The sequence below is a fragment of the Drosophila mojavensis genome, unplaced genomic scaffold (assembly GCF_018153725.1).
Source record: "Drosophila mojavensis isolate 15081-1352.22 unplaced genomic scaffold, ASM1815372v1 contig_292, whole genome shotgun sequence".
NCBI lineage: Eukaryota > Metazoa > Arthropoda > Insecta > Diptera > Drosophilidae > Drosophila > Drosophila mojavensis.
The window spans coordinates 75,001-84,098 of NW_025318839.1; the positions used below are offsets into that span (position 1 = coordinate 75,001).

Consider the following 9,098-nt stretch of genomic DNA (forward strand, 5'->3'; position numbering starts at 1 on the left):
AATAGTACGTGAAACTGCTTAGAGGTTAAGCCCGATGAACCTGAATATCCGTTATGGAAAATTCATCATTAGAATTGTAATATTTAAACAATATTATAATAATAGTGTGCATTTTTTCCATATAAGGACATTGTAATCTATTAGCATATTAATTTATCATAAAATTATGGCATATAGTTTATTTCAATTAAAATGCTTGCGTTTTAACATGAAATAAAAGCTGTAAATTTGATAAAGTGCTGATAGATTTATATAAATACAGTGCGTTAATTTTTCGGAATTATATAATGGCATGATTATCATTGATTTTTGTGTTTATTATATGCACTTGTATGATTAACAATGCGTAAGATTCAGGATACCTTCGGGACCCGTCTTGAAACACGGACCAAGGAGTCTAACATATGTGCAAGTTATTGGGATATAAACCTAATAGCGTAATTAACTTGACTATTAATGGGATTAGTTTTTTAACTATTTATAGTTGATTAACACAATCCCGGGGCGTTCTATATAGTTATGTATAATGGTATTTATATTATTTATACCTCTAACTAGAACGTACCTTGAGCATATATGCTGTGACCCGAAAGATGGTGAACTATACTTGATCAGGTTGAAGTCAGGGGAAACCCTGATGGAAGACCGAAACAGTTCTGACGTGCAAATCGATTGTCAGAATTGAGTATAGGGGCGAAAGACCAATCGAACCATCTAGTAGCTGGTTCCTTCCGAAGTTTCCCTCAGGATAGCTGGTGCATTTAAATATTATATAAAATAATCTTATCTGGTAAAGCGAATGATTAGAGGCCTTAGGGTCGAAACGATCTTAACCTATTCTCAAACTTTAAATGGGTAAGAACCTTAACTTTCTTGATATGAAGTTTAAGGTTATGATATAATGTGCCCAGTGGGCCACTTTTGGTAAGCAGAACTGGCGCTGTGGGATGAACCAAACGTAATGTTACGGTGCCCAAATTAACAACTCATACAGAAACCATGAAAGGCGTTGGTTGCTTAAAACAGCAGGACGGTGATCATGGAAGTCGAAATCCGCTAAGGAGTGTGTAACAACTCACCTGCCGAAGCAACTAGCCCTTAAAATGGATGGCGCTTAAGTTGTATACCTATACATTACCGCTAAAGTAGATGATTTATATTACTTGTAATATAAATTTTGAAACTTTAGTGAGTAGGAAGGTACAATAGTGTGCATAGAAGTGTTTGGCGTAAGCCTGCATGGAGCCGCTATTGGTACAGATCTTGGTGGTAGTAGCAAATAATCGAATGAGACCTTGGAGGACTGAAGTGGAGAAGGGTTTCGTGTGAACAGTGGTTGATCACGAGTTAGTCGGTCCTAAGTTCAAGGCGAAAGCCGAAAATTTTCAAGTAAAGAAAAATCAAAATAAATAAACAAAAATGTGCCTAATTATCGATTTTTATACACTTGAATAATTTTGAACGAAAGGGAATACGGTTCCAATTCCGTAACCTGTTGAGTATCCGTTTGTTATTAAATATGGGCCTCGTGCTCATCCTGGCAACAGGAACGACCATAAAGAAGCCGTCGAGAGATATCGGAAGAGTTTTCTTTTCTGTTTTATAGCCGTACTACCATGGAAGTCTTTCGCAGAGAGATATGGTAGATGGGCTAGAAGAGCATGACATATACTGTTGTGTCGATATTTTCTCCTCGGACCTTGAAAATTTATGGTGGGGATACGCAAACTTCTCAACAGGCCGTACCAATATCCGCAGCTGGTCTCCAAGGTGAAGAGTCTCTAGTCGATAGAATAATGTAGGTAAGGGAAGTCGGCAAATTAGATCCGTAACTTCGGGATAAGGATTGGCTCTGAAGATTGAGATAGTCGGGCTTGATTGGGAAACAATAACATGGTTTATGTGCTCGTTCTGGGTAAATAGAGATCTATCATTTTATGGTAGTTTCTTGTTCCCCGGATAGTTTAGTTACGTAGCCAATTGTGGAACTTTCTTGCTAAAATTTTTAAGAATACTAGCCGGGCAACCGATTAGTTCTTTTAAATTATAACGATTATCAATTAACAATCAATTCAGAACTGGCACGGACTTGGGGAATCCGACTGTCTAATTAAAACAAAGCATTGTGATGGCCCTAGCGGGTGTTGACACAATGTGATTTCTGCCCAGTGCTCTGAATGTCAAAGTGAAGAAATTCAAGTAAGCGCGGGTCAACGGCGGGAGTAACTATGACTCTCTTAAGGTAGCCAAATGCCTCGTCATCTAATTAGTGACGCGCATGAATGGATTAACGAGATTCCTACTGTCCCTATCTACTCCCCCGTGGGGTGATCGGGTCTTAGGTGCAGAATAATCCCTCAGCCATATGGTAGCTTGTCGTAAAAGGCGACTAACCATACTACTGAGGTCCCCGGTGTAAAAATTGGGATCGGTTGTCATTGTGAAGTGAGAGAAAGTTGTTCATACAGCTGATCTTGAGGTGTCAGAAAGCTGGGGTTAGCGGCTGTAAAGATCCTAACCAAATGAGTGAAAGTTGATGTCGAGCCGAATCAGCCGAACTCGGAGGAGTAAAGTGTTGCCAAATGAAAGCTGGGGTTAGCGGCTGGTCAGATCCTAACCAAAGAGTGAAAGTTGCTTATGTAGCTGATCTCGAGGAGAAGAAAAGATGTCGAAAGATGGTGTAAATTTGGCTGGGATCTACTGCCAGGATAGATCTTAACCAAATGAGTGAAAGTTGCTTATGTAGCTGATCTCGAGGAGAAGAAAAGATGTCGAAAGATGGTGTAAATGGGCTGGGGTTAACGGCCAGGAAAGATTTTAACCAATGAGTGAAAGTTGCTTATGTAGCTGATCTCGAGGAGAAGAAAAGTTGTCGAAAGATGGTGTAAATGGGCTGGGGTTAACGGCCAGGAAAGATTTTAACCAAATGAGTGAACTCGAGGAGAAGAAAAAGCAGCAGCCGAAAGATGGTGAATAGCGGGGCCGGGGTTAACGGCCAAGAAAGATTTTAACCGGTGGAGAACGAGGTGTCAGAAGAAGATTGGCTGCTCCTCTTCACCTTGCTATGCAAGGAGAAGGAAGGAGCAGCCAGAAGAAAGTGTACTGCTGCAAAGAAGAAGAAAAATGTGGTGCATGGGCCTGTATAGTAGCGGGCGAAGAATTCTACTATAGCTCGGGATAGCTTGTATCGTAGAAGTCGACTAAACATCCCAATCGGCTATGTCCAGCAGCCTGCAGGTTAGGAAAGCAAAGGATGGGGGTCACCAACTCCCTCACCATACTGGTGTGGACCGCATTCGTGCGATTCACATTGTGTATGGGTAAATTCGGTAGCACGGGTGGGCTTGGTATTCCAAGACCAGTCCAATTGAGGTTGGCCCCCTTGTGGGAGTTCGTGCTGGCTGTGGTGTCAATATTCAGTGTGGCCCTGAGTACTGACGGTTGGGATCCAGTTGTCATATGTATTTTATATACGGATCCCAACACGGTGCTGTTTCCGTTAAGCAGTGGAAGTTGGCTAGGTGCTTCGCATCTTACCAAGGTGGAATGTACATCCTAACCATGTACATTCGTTTGGAACCCCCAAGGGGAAGTCTTCGGATGGAACTTTGGGGGGGCGTATGGTCTGGCGCTATCCAAACTCGCTGTATATTTCCTACTTTCGTAGGAAATAAGATACACGTGGTAGTAAACCCCCAATAGGGTACACGCCACGTAAAACAAATCATGGCAATTGTCCCTATCTACTATCTAGCGAAACCACAGCCAAGGGAACGGGCTTGGAATAATTAGCGGGGAAAGAAGACCCTTTTGAGCTTGACTCTAATCTGGCAGTGTAAGGAGACATAAGAGGTGTAGAATAAGTGGGAGATATTAGGCTTCGGTTTGATATCGCCAATGAAATACCACTACTCTTATTGTTTCCTTACTTACTTGATTAAGTGGAACGTGTATCATTTCCTAGCCATTATACGGATATATTAATTATGTCTTATGGTATTGGGTTTTGATGCAAGCTTCTTGATCAAAGTATCACGAGTTTGTTATATAATCGCAAACAAATTCTTTAATGAGAAAATGCAGCAATGTGTTTTTGATTTAATAATTTGGTATAACTCCAATTACTCAGGTATGATCCAATTCAAGGACATTGCCAGGTAGGGAGTTTGACTGGGGCGGTACATCTCTCAAATAATAACGGAGGTGTCCCAAGGCCAGCTCAGTGCGGACAGAAACCACACATAGAGCAAAAGGGCAAATGCTGACTTGATCTCGGTGTTCAGTACACACAGGGACAGCAAAAGCTCGGCCTATCGATCCTTTTGGTTTAAAGAGTTTTTAACAAGAGGTGTCAGAAAAGTTACCATAGGGATAACTGGCTTGTGGCGGCCAAGCGTTCATAGCGACGTCGCTTTTTGATCCTTCGATGTCGGCTCTTCCTATCATTGTGAAGCAAAATTCACCAAGCGTTGGATTGTTCACCCATGCAAGGGAACGTGAGCTGGGTTTAGACCGTCGTGAGACAGGTTAGTTTTACCCTACTAATGACAAAACGTTGTTGCGACAGCATTCCTGCGTAGTACGAGAGGAACCGCAGGTACGGACCAATGGCACAATACTTGTTCGAGCGAACAGTGGTATGACGCTACGTCCGTTGGATTATGCCTGAACGCCTCTAAGGTCGTATCCGTGCTGGACTGCAATGATAAATAAGGGGCAATTTGCATTGTATGGCTTCTAAACCATTAAAAGTTTATAATTCATTTTATAGACGACAATGGATGTGATGCCAATGTTATATATAACATAGTAAATTGGGAGGATCTTCGATCACCTGATGCCGCGCTAGTTATATTTTAAAACATTATTTAATACAATGACAAAGCCTGGAATCAATTGTAAACGACTTTTGTAACAGGCAAGGTGTTGTAAGTGGTTGAGCAGCTGCCATACTGCGATCCACTGAAGCTTATCCTTTGCTTGATATGATTCGAAAAATATCCATAATATTATGTATGCATATAATTGTGTATACGGAATAAAGCAGAACAAATAACAGAGCTTACGAACGAAAGATACAAAGATGATATACAAAGATACAAAGATATAAAGATATAAAAAAATATAAATGAAATGGAAGGCTTCATTTATATATATATATAAGACCGTGAAATTGATTGATATATATATATATATATATATATATATGAGAACTCAAAATCGATGAAGAGAACTTATTATAATATAAGTACTTGACATTGATGGAGAGAACTCATATCATATAAGATATGAAAAATAATACAATATGGAATCAAGGTTCCATTTTACATATAATATGTAAAGAGAGAGAACATTTGGAATTGATGGAAGAAATTTACAAGTCAGAAAACATTAAATATGAGAACTCGATATTGATGAAGAGAACTTATTATAATATAAGTGCTTGACATTGATGGAGAGAACTCATATCATATAAGATATGAAAAATAATACAATATGGAATCAAGGTTCCATTTTACATATAATATGTAAAGAGAGAGAACATTTGGAATTGATGGAAGAAATTTACAAGTCAGAAAACATTAAGTATGAGAACTCGATATTGATGAAGAGAACTTATTATAATATAAGTACTTGACATTGATGGAGAGAAGTCATATCATATAAGATATGAAAAATAATACAATATTGGAATCAAGGTTCCATTTTACATATAATATGTAAAGAGAGAGAACATTTGGAATTGATGGAAGAAATTTACAAGTCAGAAAACATTTAGTATGAGAACTCGATATTGATGAAGAGAACTTATTATAATATAAGTACTTGACATTGAAGGAGAGAAGTCATATCATATAAGATATGAAAAATAATACAATATGGAATCAAGGTTCCATTTTAAATGTAATATATAAAGAGAGAGATTGGAATTGATGGAAGAAATTTACAAGTCAGAAAACATTAAGTATGAGAACTCGATATTGATGAAGAGAACTTATTATAATATAAGTACTTGACATTGATGGAGAGAAGTCATATCATATAAGATATGAAAAATAATACAAAATGGAATCAAGATTCCATTTTAAATAAAAAAAAAAAAAAAAAAAAAATTGATGGAAGAAATTTACAAGTCAGAAAACATTAAGTATGAGAACTCGATATTGATGAAGAGAACTTATTATAAGAGAGAAGTCATATCATATAAGATATGAGAAATACAATGTGGAATCAAGGTTCCATTTTACATATAATATGTAAAGAGAGAGAACACTTGGAATTGATAGAAGAAATCTACAAGTCAGAAAACATTAAGTATGAGAACTCGATATTGATGAAGAAAACTTATTATAATATAAGTACTTGACATTGATGGAGAGAAGTCATATCATATAAGATATGAAAAATAATACAATATGGAATCAAGGTTCCATTTTAAATGTAATATATAAAGAGAGAGATTGGAATTGATGGAAGAAATTTACAAGTCAGAAAACATTAAGTATGAGAACTCGATATTGATGAAGAGAACTTATTATAAGAGAGAAGTCATATCATATAAGATATGAGAAATACAATGTGGAATCAAGGTTCCATTTTACATATAATATGTAAAGAGAGAGAACACTTGGAATTGATAGAAGAAATCTACAAGTCAGAAAACATTAAGTATGAGAACTCGATATTGATGAAGAAAACTTACTTATTATAATATATGTACACTCACATTTGAGATCTACACAACATATAGTGTAGGCGTCGTCGACAAATTTACACAAAATTAATCAAACTACTTTTGTATTTCACTTCACATCCAATGTTAACACTCACATTTGACATCTACACACAGTGTAGGCGACGTCAACAAATTTTTACACAAAATTAATCAAACTACTTTTGTATTTCACTTCACATCCAATGTTAACACTCACATTTGAGATCTACACACAGTAGTAGGCGTCGTCAACAAATTTACTATATCATACAATAATATAATATAGCAGTAAATAAATACATAAATTTAGTCAGCCAGTCTACATAAAAAAAGAATAAAGAAATTGGTGGTGCCCAGTGCGAAAAATGGCGTTTATAAAGTCGTTGTGTCAAAAAACCTATATAGGGTAAGTGGTGTTGCGCAAGGCAAGTTCATATATGAGAGAAATTTAAAAATGAAAAATTCATATGAATGTGGAGTGTTGGCTTGCCAGCATAGATTATTATAATAATATAATAAAGAATAATGAAGTTAAATGGATTGCATTATTGAAATAATACATGAAAATGCAAAGGTCTGTGGTTCCCCTTGTGAAAAATGGCGTATATAAACAAGTTGTGTCCAAAAACCTATATAGGGGAGTGGTGTTGCGCAAGGCAAGTTCATATGAGAGAAAATTAAAAATGAAAAATTCATATGAATGTGGAGTGTTGCCTTGCCAGCATAGGTTATTAATATAATATAATAAAGAATAATGAAGTTAAGTGATTGTATTATATGTAATACATGACAATATATGGGTGAGTGGTTCCCTTTGGAAAAAATGGCGTATATAAAGAGATTGTGTCCAGAAACCTATATAGGGGAGTGGTGTTGCGCAAGGCAAGTTCATATGAGAGAAAATTAAAAATGAAAAATTCATATGAATGTGGAGTGTTGCCTTGCCAGCATAGGTTATTAATATGATATAATAAAGAATAATGAAATTAAATGATTGTATATTATATATATAGAGAGAATTTCGGTTCCACCTATATAAATATAAAATATGTGACTGAGGTTCCACTTATAATAATATATAGAGAGAACCTCGGTTCCACCTATATAAATTAAATATAAAATATGTGACTGAGGTTCCACTTATAATAATATATAGAGAGAACCTCGGTTCCACCTATATAAATATAAAATATGTGACCGAGGTTCCACTTATAATATATAGAGAGAACCTCGGTTCCACCTATATAAATATAAAATATGTGACTGAGGTTCCACTTATAAATAATATATAGAGAGAACCTCGGTTCCAGCATATAAATATAAAATATGTGACTGTGGTTCCACGTATAATATATAGAGAGAACCTCGGTTCCACCTATATAAATATAAAATATGTGACTGAGGTTCCACTTATAATATATAGAGAGAACCTCGGTTCCAGCATATAAATATAAAATATGTAACTAAGATGTTCTGAAAGGCATAGAATATTAATGTAATATAATTATAAATAAAGAATAATGAAATTAAGTGATTGTATCATTAAAATAATACATGAAAATGCAAAGGTCTGTGGTGCCCCATGTGAAAAATGGCGTATATAAACAAGTTGTGTCCAAAAACCTATATAGGGGAGTGGTGTTGCGCAAGGCAAGTTCATATGAGAGAAAATTAAAAATGAAAAATTCATATGAATGTGGAGTGTTACCTTGCCAGCATAGGTTATTAATATAATATAATAAAGAATAATGAAGTTAAGTGATTGTATTATATGTAATACATGACAATATATGGGTGAGTGGTTCCCTTTGGAAAAAATGGCGTATATAAAGAGATTGTGTCCAGAAACCTATATAGGGGAGTGGTGTTGCGCAAGGCAAGTTCATATGAGAGAAAATTAAAAATGAAAAATTCATATGAATGTGGAGTGTTGCCTTGCCAGCATAGGTTATTAATATGATATAATAAAGAATAATGAAATTAAATGATTGTATATTATATATATAGAGAGAATTTCGGTTCCACCTATATAAATATAAAATATGTGACTGAGGTTCCACTTATAATAATATATAGAGAGAACCTCGGTTCCACCTATATAAATTAAATATAAAATATGTGACTGAGGTTCCACTTATAATAATATATAGAGAGAACCTCGGTTCCACCTATATAAATATAAAATATGTGACCGAGGTTCCACTTATAATATATAGAGAGAACCTCGGTTCCACCTATATAAATATAAAATATGTGACTGAGGTTCCACTTATAAATAATATATAGAGAGAACCTCGGTTCCAGCATATAAATATAAAATATGTGACTGTGGTTCCACGTATAATATATAGAGAGAACCTCGGTTCCACCTATATAAATATAA

The 9,098-nt window shown here is 35.8% G+C and overlaps 1 pseudogene; it reads left to right on the top strand.

The window, feature by feature from the left end:
• The window catches only part of LOC122757108, a 5,401-nt pseudogene extending 407 nt beyond the window's left edge, over positions 1–4,994 (top strand).
• The last annotated feature ends 4,104 nt before the right edge of the window (positions 4,995–9,098 follow it).